Source organism: Coturnix japonica, chromosome 3 (assembly GCF_001577835.2).
Source record: "Coturnix japonica isolate 7356 chromosome 3, Coturnix japonica 2.1, whole genome shotgun sequence".
Lineage (NCBI taxonomy): Eukaryota > Metazoa > Chordata > Aves > Galliformes > Phasianidae > Coturnix > Coturnix japonica.
Window position 1 is genome coordinate 13,157,467 of NC_029518.1, and position 19,674 is coordinate 13,177,140.

At 44.7% G+C, this 19,674-nt stretch overlaps 1 long non-coding RNA gene across 1 annotated transcript in view; it reads right to left on the minus strand.

The window, feature by feature from the left end:
• Positions 1-17,030: 17,030 nt before the first annotated feature.
• Positions 17,031-19,674, minus strand: part of LOC116652411 — a 65,027-nt gene continuing 62,383 nt past the window's right edge. The window contains exon 2 of the long non-coding RNA XR_004306774.1: positions 17,031-18,615. This is a non-coding gene — a long non-coding RNA (uncharacterized LOC116652411). The remainder of the gene's footprint in view (positions 18,616-19,674) is intronic.

Below are 19,674 nucleotides of genomic sequence, written 5' to 3' on the forward strand. Positions count from 1 at the left end.
TTCAGAGAAGCCTATGCTGAAGCATGAAAAATCTACATGATGCAGCATCAAACGTGAGGGGGGTGGCTGCTGAAAACGAGTTAAGGTGTGTTAGTGATGTTGAGGCTTTGATAGAGATTAGCTGAAAGCTTTTCTGTTTCTCAGCTGGGCTCCCCATTGGCATCTGTGCGAATATGATGTGTGCTCATTCTTGAAAACACTTCATGCTGTTTTCTGAAGATGTGTTTGTCTTTTGGTAGTTTGTCTTTAACATCCATCGGTTGTCTGTGCTCTGCAGCCCGTCTCCTGTTCCGTGGATGGATTCTCACTCGAGAAGGTAATTTATAAGATGATGATTTGTTTCTGAAGAGGGGAAAGGCATCTTATTCAGAAATGCCTTTTTCTTTCTTATTCACCTTTATTGGAATCTGGCAGCTCATCAAAGCTGTTGCTCTGTTTCACGGCGAGTCTCAATTTCATTCATCAAATCTTGGCTCTCTTTCCATCATAGTAGCAAGAAAATTGGAACTTATCAGGAACTACAGTGCAGAGCCAGTGTTTTCTACACTTCAAAGACATTTCCAGCATTAATGAATGATAACAGTTGCTCCTAACACTGTTAGAGCTCCCACGTAACTGTGTAACTTCCGTACTGCAAAATCAATGCCTACAGTTTGTAACTCATACCATTGCTGGGGAAAGAGGCAAAGAGAAAAAACTTTTTTCCCCCCATTTTCCTTTTTATGCTACAGATGCTCCAGTATTTCAACCGTAGCTTTTATCATGAAGAAGTGGAAGAACGCTGTAACACCTCTGGACAGCCTGGAGAATAACTGAGCTGTCACCTGAGAGATTCCTGGGCACTGTCATCATTTATAGTGATAGGACAAGGGGGAATGGTCTTAAACTGAGACAAGAGAGGTTTAGGTTAGAGATTACAAGGAAGATTTTCACACAGAGGGCGGTGACACACTGGAACAGGTTGCCCAAGGAGGCTGTGGATGCCCCATCCCTGCAGGCATTCAAGGCCAGGCTGGATGTGGCTCTGGGCAGCCTGGTGTAGTGGATGGCAACCCTGCACATAGCAGGGGGTTGAAACTGGATGATCATTGTGGCCCTTTTCAGCCCAGGCCATTCTATGGTTCGATGATTTGTATGTGTTTAATTACACGCAGTATATGCACCGTCAGTCCGAGGAGGTGGCAGTAGGCAGTGAACTGACAAGGATTCAGGACACCTCAGTCCTTGTCTCAGCACCGAGTACCCCTTTCCTCCCCTTCCTGCCTCACTTTTCCTTCCTTTGAAATGGGGATGATTCTGCAGACCCCCTCTTAAAGGTCACCACAATCCCTGCTAGGAAAAGGGCTAAAGCTTGGGCACTGATATTGTTTAGGGCTAAATAGTGGGTAAATGCCAATAAGTAACCTGAAACATCAAGAACCCCATGGCTCCATCTCACCTAGTGGTGAAATTCCTTTCACATGTTCGAAGAGACCACGATGCTGTCTATTCCAGCCAGAAGACTCAGAGCAAAGAGGGCTTTTTAAATTACATAAGTCCTGGTAGGAAGAAAAGGAGGTGAGGGCGTTCCACCACATAAAAGAGAAATGGCTGCGTCATAAATGGGACACTGCAGGAGCTTATGATTTCATCACCGAACAGATATTGACGTCAAGTAAAATGGAGGATAATATAAAGCTACGCATATTGCCTTAAGAAGTGCATACTTGAGCAGTGAAATTGGATAATGTTTTGCAATTAAAATAAAATAAAGGCAAGCGTGACGTTCTGTTTAAGCAGATTGTCTGTATGAAGGCTTTATTGTAGCTGCAGATTTAGGGCATATGAAAAGGTTTTCTGTGCTCAGTCGCAGGATGAAAAACATTGCATCATCAGGCATTCTTGTTCTCTAACACTTCTTTGCCAGTATGCTTTTGATAATGAATGCTTGCAATTTTATTTTCTGGTCTAAAGTCATGTTTTCTCAGGTCATTATCATTCCAATTTTTCAATATCCTCTTAGAACTAGACAGAACTACGGAAAGCAATAGTAAAGCTTTGTGCCTGCCCCGTGGCATGTGCTCGGCACAAGCGATCAGCTGCTGCACCTGCTTCACGCTGGGAGTAAAGCTATTTGCAAGTTGCTTTCAATCGCTTCCCTTGTTTCCAGCTCTGCCCAGTTTCCAGAGAAGCTCTGACAGCAACAGGTCTCCATTCAGACATCACCCCTTAACTTGTATTCAGTTGGATTGTGTGTTACAGGAGTTACCAATGGAGGATCTTTGGAGAACATCCTTGGATTGTCCCCAGGTTCTTGTCTGCTCTGATGCCGCATGCTCCCTTTGCAGCCATCCTGAAAGAACACTCCAAACTGCAGAAACTAATAATTAGCAGCACATGCAGAACTGCTCTGTGTCTATCCCTGGCACACCTGCAGCGTGGACGTCACAGTACTTTTTCTTCCCACTGTTCTCCAAAAGGAGGAAGATCAACCATCCCCCATGTTTTACAGAAGGGGAAAAGCAGTTTCAGTGACAGGCTGTTTTTTAAGAGGAATACAGAAGCCCAAAGAGCTGTATAGGTCACACTAAGATTTTGGAGGATGCGTAATCAGGTGAGAGACACAAATTCCTAAAACTTCAGAGGGATGTAAGCAGTTGTTTTATATGGACATTGCTGAAAATCCCAATACCAAACCTATGCTATGGTTTCCAGAAAAATTCTTCCTGTGCCCTGTTCGTAGTTTGTACTGAAAACCATAAATCCTAGCAGGAATAAAATCACCTTATTCAGCAACGGAGAAAAGCTCTGACATTGTGAGACCACCTGTGCTGGGGAGAGTGTGTTTTACAACCTCAGCTGGGACAATGAAGATACCTGTCACGGTATGAATTCTGCATCCTGAAGGGAAATTACGTATGCAGGGTGCCTGAGTAACTCAAGCTGATACTGTTGTGTTGTTGGTCCCAACACAACAGATGTCAGCTATTGCAGCAGACAGCTTAAAGGTCTAACCCAATCTCTCTGACCTCTGATTTGCTCTGTGGCCTTCCCAGAGCACAACAGGAAGAGAAGACACCTCAACTGCAACATGGTGATCATCTGCATTGAACAATTCTAAGCAGAGTCATAGAATATCAGTAGGAAAATCCCCATTGTGTTCAGAGAATTTGGGTTTTCCAGTGTCCCTCAAGAGCAGTGTGATTACTGCCCCACTACTGACAAAGGCATTTTTAATGCCATTCCTTCAGTCTAAATGATGGAATAAAATCAGGTCCCACGACTGCTCAAACCAACTGTGCCTGGAGACTGTTCAAGAGAAGAGAATATTTAAAGCGGTGCCACAAATTTTGCATAGCTTTGCCAAAGCCTATGGAGCTCGGCAGTGGCAAACTGAGCTATCAGTGATCTTTGCTTAATCACTGCTTTAATCACTGTTCCTGGGGCTTCTGCATGACCCAGGTGAAGCACTTCCCCCATCCCTGCTGCAGCTCAATAACACCTTGCCTAGATGCAGGCTTTGCATTTCCAGTGGCCAATCTGCTCAAGAAATGAAGGACTTTTCTCTCCTTTTCCTCCTGGGCTCCAGCACCTCACTGCAGCTCCTCAGCCAAAACCAATGCTCCTGCAGTGAGAGGGTTCCCACAGCAGGTTTGGCTGAGCAGAAATCCCTTCTCAGGGTGTGCACACAGACAGCACTTTGGGTAACAGCAGCCTGATTTTGGTTGGAACTGCCACATTACAAACAAATTCTTTGCATTTATATTTGAATTAAATGTAAATTCTCTTAGTAATTAAAATCTCAGTTCAAATCCTTTACTTGTAAACAAATTCCCAGATCTGGAAGAGCCACAACAATCCCTTCCCTGCCACAGTGGAAGGTACAGTAACTAACATTTTAGCTAACGCTGTTTTGTTCAAAATCAAATGAGGTTCATATTAAGCCTACAAAAAGAAATCATGATTGATGATCTGGCCTGCCCAACTACAATTCCTTTAGTAACAAAAATATTTTGTAAGTTCATTTATTATTGAGATCAAGCAATGAGTCTGGAGCTACAGAAAATGGTTCCAATTAGATTCAAGTAATTGCCATTTTGAGTGAACATGAGCTTTTTGGGATGAAAAAAGGCAATAAAAGCTCAAGTAAGCTCACATCTGAGATTTAAGCCTTCAAAGCTTTCCCCTCCTCCCACCCCCTTTTTTATTTTAAAGTGAGAGCAACATGCTCAAGGGAGGATGGGGGAGGAATACCAAAGATGGGTGGACAGGAGTGGCTTCCCCAAGCTGATGTTTCTCACTGGATGCCTCAGTCTCCCTGCAAGCGCTGCCTGTGAGATCTGCACCAACTGCTGCAGCAGCAACAGCACCATTCAAGTAAGCAAAGCAGAGAAAAGCCTATAAAGCACAAGTTTGAGGATCTCTCCTGCACTAGTGACCTGATGGGCATTGCTGTGGAAACATGGGTTCAGTGGCCTCCTCCAGACCAGATTCCCTACCCAACCTCATAGAACCTGTTACACCCAGAGCCATGACACTCTCATTGCATGCTGGCAGGCTACATCTTCATGGACCATAGCACCCATGTGAAGTCCCCCAGAGGAGACCCTGAACATCATGGCCTCAAGTTGCACGAGGGGTGGTTCAGGTTGGACATTAGGAAATGGTTCTATGAGAGAGCAGTCAGGCTCTGGAATGGGAGGTGGTGGAGTCACCATCTGTGGAGGTGTTCAAGAAGTGTTTAGATGCTGTACTGAGAGACATGGTTTACTGGGAGTGGTAGGTGGACTGAACAATCTGAGAGGTCTATTCCAACCTCGGTGATTCTATGATTCAATGGAGATTTGGGCAACACTTAAGCTACAGGAATCCGGCTTGTGCTAGGGATCATGGCACAGGATCACTCACAGTTCCCTCCCATGCTGAACAAAATGCATAGTTAGTTAAGACGAAGCACAGGCATGATCAGAAGAAACATGCTCACATTCCCATGCCAAAACAACCCTTACCCCAGGCAGTCCCTCACACCAGGACGACAGAACCAGTAGATGTGTCTTAAAACAGTTTCCAGCCCTCCCTGCCAAGAGAAGCATTAATCAGAATGACTTGAAACACCCTGAAACAATTTCCCAACATATGAGGGGGGTCTGAAGCCACTGCTTCCTGTGCTGCGAGAAACACCTTCAACTCATGGACATACAGATGCAGAAAGTAAAGGATGGGATAAGACAGTACTTCCACACTCCGTGAGCATCAGCCACACACAGACCTCACGCAGGCACTTCGCTGGATGTGGCGTCATCATCCCCTATATTACCTGGCTCTCACCACACGTTTGTCTTCAGCACTCTATCTCCCATTAAGACCCGACAGTGATCAAGGAGTTCTGAGTGAGGGAAGGAAGATGGACTGTTTCAGATTTCAAGACATTCATTTCTCCTTTTTGTTGCCCATGTGTCATCATATTAGAAGCTCAATTTCCTGTGCCCACCTGAAGGTCTGCAAATGTTCTCTACTGCCACTGTGGATGGTTTAATGTGAGTGCAGTTTGCTAATAATTGCAATCAGATCATAGATAAAGACATAGATTTTTCTATGGCAACACAGGGCTTCTTTCAGGTCTGATCATGCATCAATACAGAGTGCTTTCTGTTTTAGTACCGCTTCTACTGACAACACTTCAGAGCTTCTGTTTTAAGTCTTGGAGAGAAACAGGAAGTCAGTCTGGAGAACCTACATAGCTCAGCTGGAGCTATGCTGACTCAAAGCAGCTGAAGATCATCCTAAATACAGTTGTTACAAGACCTTGGCATTTCTGGGACTAGCCCCTGCTTCAAGGCAGGACGCACAGCCACCTGAAGCACTGCTCTGGACACTTCCAAGCATGGCCCCATCTTCTTCAGGCAGCCACATCCCAAAGCTGCAGGGATGAGCTGAGGTGTAGTGCCACACACAAGTGCCTGCCCTCTGCCAGAGGCACAGTGCTGCATGTCAGCACAGTCTAGGTCACAACTTGCCCTGCAGCCTTCTGCTGAGCATGCACATGGGCTGAGGCCTACGAACAATTCACCAGTACCAACTCCAGCAAAACCCATCAGCTGAGAGATCCCTGCAGGAGCCGACATTGCTGTCTATCTAACTAAAATGAAGTATTGATAACCTAGCTCACACTCGATGAAAGAGCCTTGCTGAATTATTTACTGTATGTCATACTTCAGGTTTTAATTTCAATATATTGTGAGATGCACAATGAATTATTTAAAAGCCTGGCAAATTAAAATGTAGTTTCAGATCCACCTGTATTTTCTCCTCTTAGGTTTACAGTCCAGTTTGCAACCATGTTGTGCTGCTCTCTTTTTGCTAATGGTTTTTCAACTAGAGAGGTATAGAGGCACACAAGTTCTCCATTGCAGCAAATCTTATCCAGCTTGAATTATTTAACAGCCCATGCTCCTTGAAATATACTAATGAAATACATCTTAGGCAAAAGGGTCAAGCGTACCTGCAGCAGGCTATAGCCCAGAAGCCTGCAGGTATTTCCCAGTCTCACCCAGAGGCATACAATGCTCTGAGGTCTTTGTACCTCTCAATTTTGTCTTCTGCTCTTTGGAGACAGCAGAGGTTCACTAAAGGAGTTGTTGCTTCATCTTAAAGCTCATTGTTTTGCATTGCGAAGTTCTCCATGTCCACATGTCAAGGTATTTTTCATCCTCCTTATGGCAAACAGAGTAAGGAAACAGATTTCAATATTCCTCCTTTAGACCTCTGCAAAGACATATTTTAGACATGTGCCCGATTCACACTTTTTTCCTTAGTGGACACATCTCTGTAGAACTACAGTCTTCAGAGCAAGAGAATACACAATATTCAGTCTTGAAGAATGGTAAGTCTGAGATCCAATATTTCCTGATGTGTCAGAGTCCACAATAGAAAGCTTTGTACTGTTTGAGGGGAGAAATTCCAAGTTTCTGTCCATGAAAGAGCCCAAGTTCTTTAAAAATCATGACATGTTTATGCAGAGTAAAACAATTTTAGGTCAATTTAGGACATTCAGTGCCTCTAAAATCTGTACTGCTGCATCTGATAGCAGCAAGTAACAAAAACATTTTACGATACCTACTATATTTAAAACAAAGCCTTCAAAGCATTTGACACATATCCAGCACTTTAAATAACGGTGTTGTTTAGTCCTTTTTTAGCAGTTTTGCTTCAAACTAAATCACAGTTTGCCTTTCAGAAGTCACAGGGCCAGCCCAGAGGTACGATGATAAGTGCTCCCAGCTGAGACACTCACTACAGAAAGATCTGGAGGACCAGGGGTATGTCCACTTTGCCACTAGATTCAGCAAGGCATGAAAGAACGGACCTTAGCAGAAATGAAGCAGAAGGGATACAGAGCAGTTGCTGGATCCCAGAGCTGCTGCTTTGCCTGACACTAAAAAAGGAAAGAAAAAGTAGTTTCCTCTGGTTTCTTGACAACCAGAAACTCTGGATTTCTGCCAGCCTTGAGAACCCGTTACATATACCCTTACAGACAGACAATGTCTCTGGATACCTTATCTCTGAGAACTCTCCAGTCTATGGATGAAAGGTGTGGCACCCATTTTAATATTAGTCCCCCAGCTGAGACAGAGATTGGTTTACTTCTTCCTCAGGGAAATAGAAGGCTGCAGTAAATGGGACCATGAGATGACCAGGGGTTCTCCAGCTCAGGGAAACACCCCATCAGCTTGGGATCCTGGTACATACGAACTGTACAGCAGGCTTCATTTAGGACCATAGGCACGTCATTCCTCACCCTGTACCTCAGTTCGTATACCGAATACTAAGGGAGATAGCTACCAGGCACCATACATCCCCACGTATATACTTCAGGATGCTCTCACTATCCCTGCTGCCTGAGTACTGTGTCAGAAAAAATACCAATTGTTTGATACTGTAATAAAACCAGCAAATTGTGCAAGTCAGCAATTATGTTACATTAAAAGCTGGCAAGATCCATGATAGTCTGATGGGGTTCCAAGAAACAGGAACCATATTACAATCAAACCATGTTTCAGCTGAAATACTTGAGATTTGGGTTTCAGAATAAGAAGTTCAAATTTACATATAGATGAGTTAAAACCTCACTTTTCACCAAAAAAAAATACTTTCAGCAACAGATTCCTCCATTCAACTGTGTTGTATAGCAGTTATATATACGACATCTTTCCCTTCTACTTCTGGCCTTACTTTTGACCTCGGTTCAGATTTTGCATCTGTTTGGTTTTCTTGCAATCATTCAATTCCCCCCCACACCCCCTTTTTTTTTTTTAAATTAAAATTAGCACTGTATGGACCATTAGCATGGACCCATTGTGTTGGCTGAAGTATTTTACATGCAACAAATAAGGACTGTGGCATATGCCTGAAGTTACTACTCAGAGCTTAATTAATACCAGGGGTTTTTCACCTCAGTATAAATACTTTCCTCTTGAATTGAACGGGACTTGACCTTGTCACAATAAGATCAGGGCAAGTCTGTGAAAACAATGTTGTGATATCAAAGCCAAAACAAAGGAATGTCATCACATGTGTCAGAGGAGGATGCCAGGGAGTTCTCTTGCAGAAGCAAAATAATGTCAGGGTGACTCCCAAGAAGCCTTCTGAGCTCCCAAGCTACTGCTATGGGAGAACACGGTTGAGGGCCAATTTCTTTAAATCCCAGTAGATGTGGGCTTGAACTTTAGCTGGAGTAAGTGGGCTCCACTTTAATGGGGTTGGACAGATTCACATCTCCTGGAGGTCTGGTCCAATGCAGCCAAACTGAGGAAAGTTGCATAAATTAAAATATCATCTCACTGAAGGGCATATAAATTCATCATCAGCGTGCTCAGGCATTGCTCCCCATACCTCATTGTGTAAATAAGGCCACATCATTTTCATTTGTGGGTAAAAGCTCTCAGTTCATCGTGCCCCTGTCCAGTCTGAAAACCCCCACTTAAGGCTGGTTACTTTTCCACCTGATGCTTAGCTGGAAAAGCCTCACTGTGAAATCACTGTTCCTGTCAGCTACTGCTTCCAACGAGGGGAGTTTCCCCATGACCCCTCCCCTCCCCTTGAAGAATTAACAGTACAGCCTTAGAAGGGGATTTTCCAGTATAAACAGACCTAAGCCAAACTCTTCTGCTGGCCTCTCTGTGCCCCAGCCCATATTTGCCCCATGTATAATTACCTGTGGATTTCACCTAGAAGACAGAGGATTTCACTTATAGCCCCAAATAGGCAGGCTCTGACGTAATGGCAGTCTGAGGAATATAGGTCAGGGAGGTGGCCTGGCCACTGGAAATGAATTTCTGAAGCAGACTGAGCAACCTTGTTAGAGGGGAAGATAGTAATCAGCAGTGGTCCTCGGATCTAAACATTTCACCTCCAACACTCTTGCAGCTACAGCCCTCATCTGTTTCACTTTCCTATTTTAAGTTCCTGACTCACATCCTAAATATTGACTTCTATTTTTCTGTTAGCACTAGATTTTCAGCCTCCATATTGACTTTGACTGTACCTATGGTTGATACTAAGCCTCTCGGGTCAACAAACTTTTATAGCTGTTAGCTGCTCAAACCACAGCGGGCAGGAATTGGCACTATAGAACAGTAGCTAGAAGCAATATTATTGGGAATTATAAATTATTCCTCTGCCTGAACTTTTCCTCTTATTCACATAGCTACATTCATTTTTAAACATGTGGCAAATGAATCGCACAGAGAAGACAATTGGGACTCTGTGACTTTGGGAGCACCCGTCACCACCAGCAGGGATGGATTCTCTACCCTGTGGAGTAACGCAGATGAAGGCACAGCAGGGGTACAACAGCATAATGTTGGCTGAAAATACCTGTGAGGATGGCACCCAGACAGAGGATCAGAAGCCCCAATTCTATCACATGCTCTTAATCATCTCCTTTAGCCAATATTTTAGCAGCATGCATACTTGAGCTGTTGCAAGGAAACATCAGAGAGCCCTGACCATCCATCATCTGTAGAACACTTAATGTAAGAAACAACAACGGCATTAAGAGAACATCACAGCAGTGACAAAGCTGGGCCAAAAAGTGAGGAAATGCAACAATTAAGACTAACTTATGTCTCACAGTAGAATATTTTTCTGCAGACAGCATGCTGGTTTCATGTACAGGACCCAAGCTCAGAGAGGGCAGCACGAAAGGTCTGGGTAGCCACAAACTATGCCAGCTATTCTGCAGACCCAGGAGCACCGTGATGTGAGAGGAGCTGTATGCTGCCGCATCCCTGCAGAGGTGTGTCCCTTTGGGTGCTGCCATCCCCAGCGACGTGCCTGTCACACGGCCCTGCACAAAGAGCCCAAAGAAAGCACTGGGTTCCTGCCGGCCCCCTCCATCATTCACCCGCACCACCCGGCAAAGCGCAACCCGGATTTATCTTACATTTTAAGTCCATGCCATGTTCAGTTTAATACTTTCTAAAAAGTGGTTATCACCGAGGAAATGATTACTGGGTTGATAAGCTATGAATGACTTATTCATGCCGTGTTTTCAGTCCTTCATCAGCCTGCTAGATCTCGTGCTAACGTTCCAGTCCTTCCCATACTGATTAATTTTTCATGTGCTACCAGGCCTTTTTCAGGCAAACGCTGCCAAACTAATGTAATCTGGCCACGCAGTAAGCTATTTCTTTCCTTTTTTGTTTTTCTTACCCCATACCTTGAGTGCAAGCCTGTGGAAGGAAGGAAGGGTCTGTCAGAGAACCTGGGTGATATTTGTGACTTATTATTAATTGCCGGCACAGAGTCCCTGCGGATCACCTTCTCTACATGAGGCAATGTGGCTGGGCAAAGCAATGACCAGCACAGGGTTGCCCTCTTCCCAAACCTTTTACCAGGGCAGGGGTGGATTTCCCCCCATCCTAATAAACAGGAAGGCCAACAAAGGTTGGGACGACGTAGTGTCTGCTGGGGGAATCTGCAACAGGGACTGCACAAGTGTCTGGAGCTGAACCCAGACCCACACAGCACCACAGTGCCTCTGACCAGCCACCACATTACCTTCCCCCCTAGCCCTAAGAGCAAACCTGAGACACATGCTTTTCCCTCACCTAAATCCTGCAGAACTACACTTTTCAAGGATTTACTGCTTAATCGCAAAATTCTGGCCCACAATTACACTGTGTTCTCTCTGCCAAAGCACATACATGGGTTGTAATCAAAGAGTGTGTTTTTTTTCCCATCCTCCCTCCAATTTTGCCACAAGGTGGAAGAAGCTGATGGGCTGCTCTCGCTTCCCCTTGCTATGCCTGACAGAATGCATGCCTGCTCCCAGCAAGCTGCAGCTCAGACCTGGTGCAGAGACAGCCATGGGGAGCAACCCATGGGCCCCCAGCACCAGGCAGCATCATCTCACCTGCACCCAGTGGCAAAAGCAGGGCCAGGAAGTGCAACACACAAAGCAAGCATTACATTTCTCCACTTTGGATTCTTCAGTTGAAGGTTATTCTTCGCTCTCTCCTTGACATGGGGCTTCTCCGAGTGAGGACACATAAGAGCAGCTTTCATTTGTAACCCAGAAATTGATACTTTGAACACAATTGCCCTGAATGTCAGCCCCTGTAGCAAGTATAAGCCACTCTCCCGGCTTATTTGTGAGAATACGCTCAGGTCTGTGGCAACACCAGCTATGTAAATGTGAATGCTGTATGGACAGTGCTCAGAATCACATCAGAGCAAAAACCTAAAGGTCTGTTCAGTAACTCTGCTTCAGCAGAGATTCCCAGCCTGACTTGAACCAAGTCTCTTGGCTGTTTGAGAGTCTTATTCCTCATGTGCACAACGAGAAGGCAATGCTGCCTTCAGCACAGCACTGTGAGGATGACCACAGTGGGATTTAGGAGGGACTCCAATGTACAGCATGCAGCTACCTAAATGCAATCCTTCTGAGGGAAACCTAGAGCCCTTCAGCTTCTCCTTCCAGCTGTACATTACTGCATCAGCAAGATGGAGCAAGATAAGCCTGTTGTCTTAACCAGATCTCTGCCAGCTGATTAGCTGACATTCTGACTGCACTAAGCCAGCCTGCTTGCTTCTGTGCTGCCCCTCCATTCTGCAAGTCATGCGATTACCAAACATTTTAAATGACAAAACAGGGAAAAAGAACCAAAACCGAGTGCCCAGTGAACTACCTGCGGCCATCACAGTCCCCAGTGAGCCAGCCCAGCCTGCTGAGCGCTCCTATCAGCATCACTTGAGCTGCGAACAGCTCGTCCTTACCCATCACTCCGCACTCAGGAGCCTATCCCCTTATTACCCTCACCCAGGGCCCTGACCTCAATTATTAACCGCGTTTAGGAAGGACATTATTAAACCTGACTCTCTGCTCCCAGATGAGCTATCATGTGTCTCTCTTTAACCCAGCAAGAACCTTTTTCTCACCCCATGCCCTCCTTATTACCCTTTAATGTGCCCTGAAGCCTCTGGAGCAACCCCATCAATCCCAGACAATAACATTTCTAGAAGGACAGCGAAGAAAGCAGAACAGCCTATTCCTCAAGACTTTTTCCTAACTGGCTCCAAAGCAGCTTTCCATTTCTTTTCTATTTTAATCATCCATCTCTAATAACAAATCCCAAACTCCAACAGGCCTCTCTCTCCATTCAGAAAGCTGCAGAGCTGCAGCTTAAAGCACGTTACAGCTCTTAGCAGGACACTGGTTCTTTGCACCTGTGAAAACTGATCACATCTGCCCATTGCAATTAAAAAGCAAGTAGATGTGAATAACTAACTACTAATTAGCTTACTTTTAATCACAGCTTTTATCCCAAACAAAAAAAGGAGTGCCACTGAAACATAATATAGAATGTCAGCAAATATCTCCACTTCCCTGCTTGGCAGATGCAGCTTGCAGCACACTGATGCCATGAGTGTACCAAAGGCATTGGGCAATGCTCACTGCTCCCTGCTCCTCTCAAGCTTTGGCCCAGCAGCAGCTCCAGCAGGCCACAGCTGGAGCATGGCTCTCGGTGTCAGCTAGAGACAGCTTATGGTAGCTTTATTTTAGAAGCAGCTGGAAGAGCCCACTTGAGGCTGTTCTAGTGGCTGAACTGAGGAGACCTCAGAAGCCTCTACACCTTTTTTCTCCTTCCTTGTAGCGATGAGAGATGTGGTGCGTCATCCCTGGAGGGGCTCAAGGCCAGGTTGTATGGGCCCTGGGCAGCCTGAGCTGGTGGGGGGCAGCCCTGCCCATGGCTGGGGGATGGAACTGAGTGGGCTTTGAGGTCCCTTCCAGCCCAAACAGTTCTACAATTCTATGATTCTATTATCTCTGCTCTTCATACAGTGCTCAGTATCACAAAGCCCTAGAATCCTTAAGGGACCCTAGGGGCTGCTAGACTGCAAAAAATATTATGCCAATGGACAGCTGGAAAGCACCAAACATTCATCACACTTATCCTTTGGCTTAAGTTAAGCAGCTGAAAAGCACAGCAGCCTTCAAGTAAAACACTACTACTGAATATTGCAAGCATGCCGAATGTTTTGTGGATGAGAATGCTCCCTCCCCTCAAAATATTTGTTTTTGATACCCACAAAGTAGTATAATGTCATTTAGCGAGGAAAATTCTGGCAGTCAATGCACAATCTGGCAGGGCAACAAGTACTGTAGGTGTTATGATACACACGCAACATGTTTTACAAATAGAAAGTGGTTTCCAGAGTTCTTTAATATATTCTAATTTCCCCCACCTCTGCCAAAAAAAGCTGCAGTTATGAAAATACTGTTGCGTACTGAAATATTAAACGAGAAATCTGGAGAGAGTTGGGTTTTTTCTTTTTAAAAAAAAAGCTCTCTTTTCAGCTATTTCTTTTTCTTTCTTTCTTTCTTCTTTTTTTAAGGCAGGTGTGTTTTTAGCAACTTAAACAGGTTGGGTTACCCACGAGAAGTAGTAATTTTTCCACCGAGCAGATTGAGGTATTCATACCCTCTTTAAACATTTCTAAATTTATTCTCCAGTATTATTCAAATAGAAATATTTGCACCCTGTATACCCTGAATTGGATAAAACCTTTTCAGTATTAACCCGTGGGTAGAAACCATGCAAATGAAGATTAACAAAATGCACCTTCTTTGAATCCAAGCAGCTTTTAAAAGAAATTCTCCCAAAAACCCATCCTACCTCAATTAGTTGTTGACATTTATTCATTCTATAGGAGAATCCCATTGAAGAGCAAAGCTAGTATCTACACAAGACTGACTCCCTACCTGAAGACCATGAAGATCTCTGAGATCATCATGTCTGACCATCAACCCAATGCCACCAAACCCATATCACTCAGTGCCACATCTCCATGGTCATTCAATGCCTCCAGGGACAGTGACTCCACCACCTCCCTGGGCAGCCTGTGCCAGTGTGTTACTGCATGCTTTTACAGGTGGGAGATCAAAGAAATGGAGTGAATGAACTTCTCATGGCCACCTGTAACACCTACATTAGAACCAAGCACTGAACAGTTTCCCCACACACTAACCTCGAGCTTCAGAGATAATGCAAGACTCCCTTCCTGAGAAATTGCTTCAGATCCTACTTGTGAATTCTCAAGGTACAGAAAAGCTGAGTTTGCACTTTTCCAAGTCTCTGAGTTCACCAGCTTCACTCCCAAGTGAAGTGACCACACTCACCTTCGGGAACAAAACCCCTTTGCAGAGCTTTCAGGTATGAGCAATGAGTCATGTCTGTTTGTCAACAACTGCCCCATCCAAAGCATGTCTATGCTTTGTGTGTGGGCACTTCCAAACCAGATCTCCACATAAAATAAAGGGAGCAGAGACTAAAGTGTCATGGAATTGAGAAAATCTTGCTGCCTTGGTTAGCACTAACTACGTGGTGTTCATTTGCACAGCAAAAGTTTGTCAGAAATTTCCTCTGGGAACATGAATGGCTGGGCGCATATATCTACAGTGACATCCAAATCCAGTGTCGTAACAACTGGGTATTTTCATTATCTAAACGAAGACGCTTTCAGTCTGTCTAAGGTGACAATCTTGAGTGATGACACTATTCTCACCACAGCTTCCTGGGATGGGGGATCAGCAAACAGTTCCCCCTGGGACTCTGAACCTGTAAGAAGAATAGCAACATAGAGGAAAACTGCAGACTATTATGGGGCTTGGCAAGCTGTGGTATCTCAAGCATGAGAGGAATTCTGGGAGCAAGACCTGGAAATGACTGGGCTTTCTTAGGATTCACAAACTGTTTATTTCCAAAGCCTACAAAAAGCGCTGCACTCAAGCCTGATACATCTGTTCTGCAAGCCTTTCCAAGCCTCTCTGCAAGCCAAGTTACAAAGAGCCACACTGCCAGCAAGAAATGTCTCCCAGACACCTTTTAATTCCTACACATGAAGCAACTGTGGGGGTTCATGCGGGCTGAGATGGGGGAAAAGCTGTCATGCAGCACTGCTACTGGACAGGTTAAGTGATACTCAGAATGAGGCTGGAGGTGGCAGCTGTGCCATCCGTTGTGTATCATGACCATAAGTCTACCTCTAGCCTGAGGACAACAAACAAAAGCAGAAGTTGGTGCAAATTATGTGAATTACTTTAATAACACTTGCTAGAAAATTACATCCCAATTCTGCCGTTAGCCTGCAAGTAGCTCCTCAGACAGCAAAGTGACTCCAAAATAAAGTACTACTCATCGAAAGGATAAGCTGAGCGATTCTGCCTTTAACATTTCTTACCTGCTTGCAAACAGACTCCTGTCTTTACAACTCTGTTTATTGGTCTGGATCCTCATCTGGCCAGCCTCTTAAAGGTGAACTCAGCAATGCTGATTTCAGGTAGCATGAATTCATGATTTACAAGCATTTGCTAATAATTACTACAGCCTGTTGTCTGTCACCAGAACCTTTGCCAGATTCAGTAGTATTGATTTCTCAAGGCGTTTCCCACCTGCTGCTGCTGCACAGGTGCCACAAATCATTGTTTATGAACACAGAGCCAAGCTTTGCAGCATCTATCCTTTTGTGAAACATTTTGAGCCTGTCTCTTCACCTTGAAAAGTGGATCTGGGAGAGGTAACCCTGGCTGTCAGTCCTGTCTCCAGCTCAGCTGAGTCCCAATCCAGCAGACCACGTGGCTAAGTCCCAAGGGACTTCAGCATGTGCTTAAGGGCTCTGCTGGATCAGTTCCTTTGCAACCAGTCCGACTGCTTTGTTAGCAGAGCTGAGCACCAGGGCTGAGCTCCAACAGGAAATAGCAGCTTCCCTTTGAAGTCCTGCCACTGATGTTCACGTAGGTGGGACTTCAAAGAGGAGCCACCGCTTCCCCTCCCAGTATCGGAGGCCCCAGTGTTGGAGAAGCAGTAGTGCTGGTTTTAATTGCATTAAGGGATGCTTTAGGGCGGACGATTCAGCCCTTCTCAGTAAAAGGACAACTTTGAAAGGTTCCCACCTGCTGGCAAGAGACCCAACGAAAGGTTAACTCGCATCCCAAAACACCCTTTAAAACAAAGGTCTGTGGAAAGAAATCTCTTCCCCTTCTGCTTTTTGGTTTTTGTTTTCTACTGCCACTGAGCACTACCTTTAAAGCTTCTAGTTTATTCTGGAGCTGTACTGCTGGCCATCATAAGAGACCCTGGGATGTGGATGAGGAATGGGCAACCTCAGCTCCCATAATAGAGGGCACTGGAATGAACTGACCTCAACAACAGTTACACTGAGCCAACACCACGAGATACACCCACAGGCAACCTAGATGGCTGATTCTGCTACTGACTGACTGTACAACCACACATGAGAGCACCTTCAACTTCTCTGTATCTCTTCCTTGAGGGAAAACAAAGCAGAGAAGTCTTCATCCTACATGGTGTAAATAAACTCAAATGATACCAAAACCTGACTCCATCTTCTCATTCTTCACTCCTGCAAAGACTGACAAGGTCTTGCAAAGATTGACGGTTTCTTCAGCCAGGAGTGAGGCACAGTCAGATGGGGGAGGGATCAGTCCCCTAACAGAAAACTCTGAGAAGCACTGAGTGCTGAACACACTCTTACCTGGACTTCATTTCATAACTCTGGATTCCATGCATTTCTATACTCAAAAGCCAGCTATGCAAGTACATGAGGATTCTGAAGTTAGGTGAGTAATCACAGTTTGTTTGAGGGCTGAGCACTCTGCAGCCTCATCTCATGGAGTTCAGCTGAGCTTTGTTGTTCAGGTCACTGACTTGCCATAATCTGGGCATCTCACCTGACCACTTCATATTTTGTACTTCTGCACATAACACACTTGCTCAGTGCAGAACAAACCTGAGTCAGCAGCAAAGTGGTACAGCAGTGGGGAGCAATAAGAGGAGGACATTTACTCCACTGAAAAAGCAGAGAGATACTCCAAGAGTGCAGAGAGATCCTGACACCAGACCCCTCAGGCTGGCAGCAGCAGCAGTATCCATACAGTGTGACAGGGCTGCACTCAACCACTCAAAAGATCCCAGATCAGACCCTGATGTCTGTCCTAGTGCGGAGAATGACTGAAAAGCTGAATCAAAATCATTTGTGGTTCAGGAAGAAAAGAGTAGCAAAGAAAAACACAGCCAAGTGGTTTTGCTTATCCAGCTCAACTGCAGGACAGTTCTTATAGAAATCCTTAAAGATGTGCCTCTTTTTATCAACAGAGAAGTGTTTTGTTTGTTTGTTTGTTTTAATATATTTCTCCTAAAGATTTCAGCTTTTACCAAAATAAATAAATAAATAAAATCCACCAAAATGCCACTGTTCAGCCCATCATGAATTCCTTGCATTTAGGAGCCTGGGGGGTTTAAATTGAGTTTGGGTGGGGTTTTTTTGTTGTTGATTTTTTTTCCCCCCCTGAATATTTAATTTACATTTTCCACTGAGGGTGAAAAAAATATTCTGGCCAAGTGTAGGTTTCTTTGCAAGGTTGAGAAGGGTGAGAGGGAGGAAGGGGTGCAGTATTTTTCCTTAAGGACACAAACATTCTCTTATAACTTAAGTCACCGCTGCACTTGTGAGCCTGACAAATTTAGAGGACTTAAAATCAATCAATAAAAAAAGAGCTTGACCACAAAGGAAGTTCTGGTCAACCCTTCAGCTTTACATCATAGACAACATTTATTTTATCACGGCCTTACAAGAATTAAAATAGAAAAACGCATCTTCTTGGAAAACAGTAGTTATTTTCTTCCCCCGCTCAGATATTTTTATAAGCCCAGTTCCACCAGCCTCGCTCATGCTGAGAATCACCTTATCCTGCAGGGCAGACCATGTATTTAGAGGCAAGATATTATGTCCCAGGCAGGACACTAAGATGCCTCCACCCAACAAAAACTCTACTATGTAGCTGAGCTGGACCAACCTCCAGCCTAGGACCAAGTCTGGTTTGAAGCATAACCCATACTGTCTGGATACTAGCCTCTATAAATAAACAGGCAAGAAGGTTTGGAGAAGAGGTGAAGCCTTTCTCATTAGTCGCGAGCTAGGAAGGAAGTTATACCTGACCAGAGACTGCAGGAATCCACAGCTCCCTCCTTCCTTTAATAGCACTGCTGGAGGCAGAGAGGAGCAGGGCAGAGCAGCCTTACAGGGATGGTCCAGCAAAATAGCCAAGACAACCTGTGAAATGAAATACTGCACATGAGTAAGGGTGGCAGAACTTGCCTGACAGATACCTTTCTTGCTGGTTAACCATAACCACAATTTACAGCTGTTTCCATAAAATCTTAGCAAAATGAAACAACGGCGCAGAAACTGAACTGAATCGCTGGCGAAACTAAGTCTTAGCCCATCCTTGTTCAGAGAGCTGCTTCTGATAGTCTGTCACCTTGCCCCTCCCTATGTTTTTTGGTTGTTTATACTTATTGGCTTCAGCAGAACTTCTACTGGGAAAAGGTTTCTCTGGTCCAGGAGACTTCTGGTCAAAACACACACACAAACATTGGCCACTCAGAGCAGCCAATGGTTTCGGCATTCTGCTGGAGTGCAGAAGCTCTATGTTTCACGGCCTGATACAGATCAGGGAGCTGAACTTGGATCTGCTAAACCCAAGTGGGATATCTTAACCCCTAGGCAAGAGGCCACTCTTGGATGTTGCTTTCCTGCCGGAGCCATTTCAGATTGGATGTAAGTAATAACATATTTGCTGGTAACAGTGAGACCAGTTCAGCAGCCCAGAGGCCAGAATGCTGAGCCAGAAAGAGCAGGAACATGATGCTGGGTCTCCCATATGCCAAGTGAGTGACTTGGCTTTCTACTGGTTTACTGTGGTAATAAGAAAAAAAAAGAAAACAAAACGTTTATGCATCCTGTGTCTTACAGGCAGAATGGAAAAAACTTGAAATCTTGCAACATCTTGTGCAACAGGAGAACCATTTCCTACCCGCTGCGATGGGGGGTAAATCTGCAGCGTTTATCACCTCTCGTCTCCCAAGTCAGAACCTGGCCTGCTGCCTTCCACCCTAATTCAGAATGCACTTTCATCTCTAGAATAAACACCAAGACATATCAAAAGCCCTGTTGACAGTACTGCTCTCATTTTCTGCTTTAAGAAGTTGCCAAAATGTACAAAATTAAACTCTCCGAGTTCACAGTAGGCTGTTCTGTCAGTTTATCCAATTGGTAACATAATACTATCGTAACCTCTGTGATTCTCACTCTTCTTTTTTCTTCCCCCAC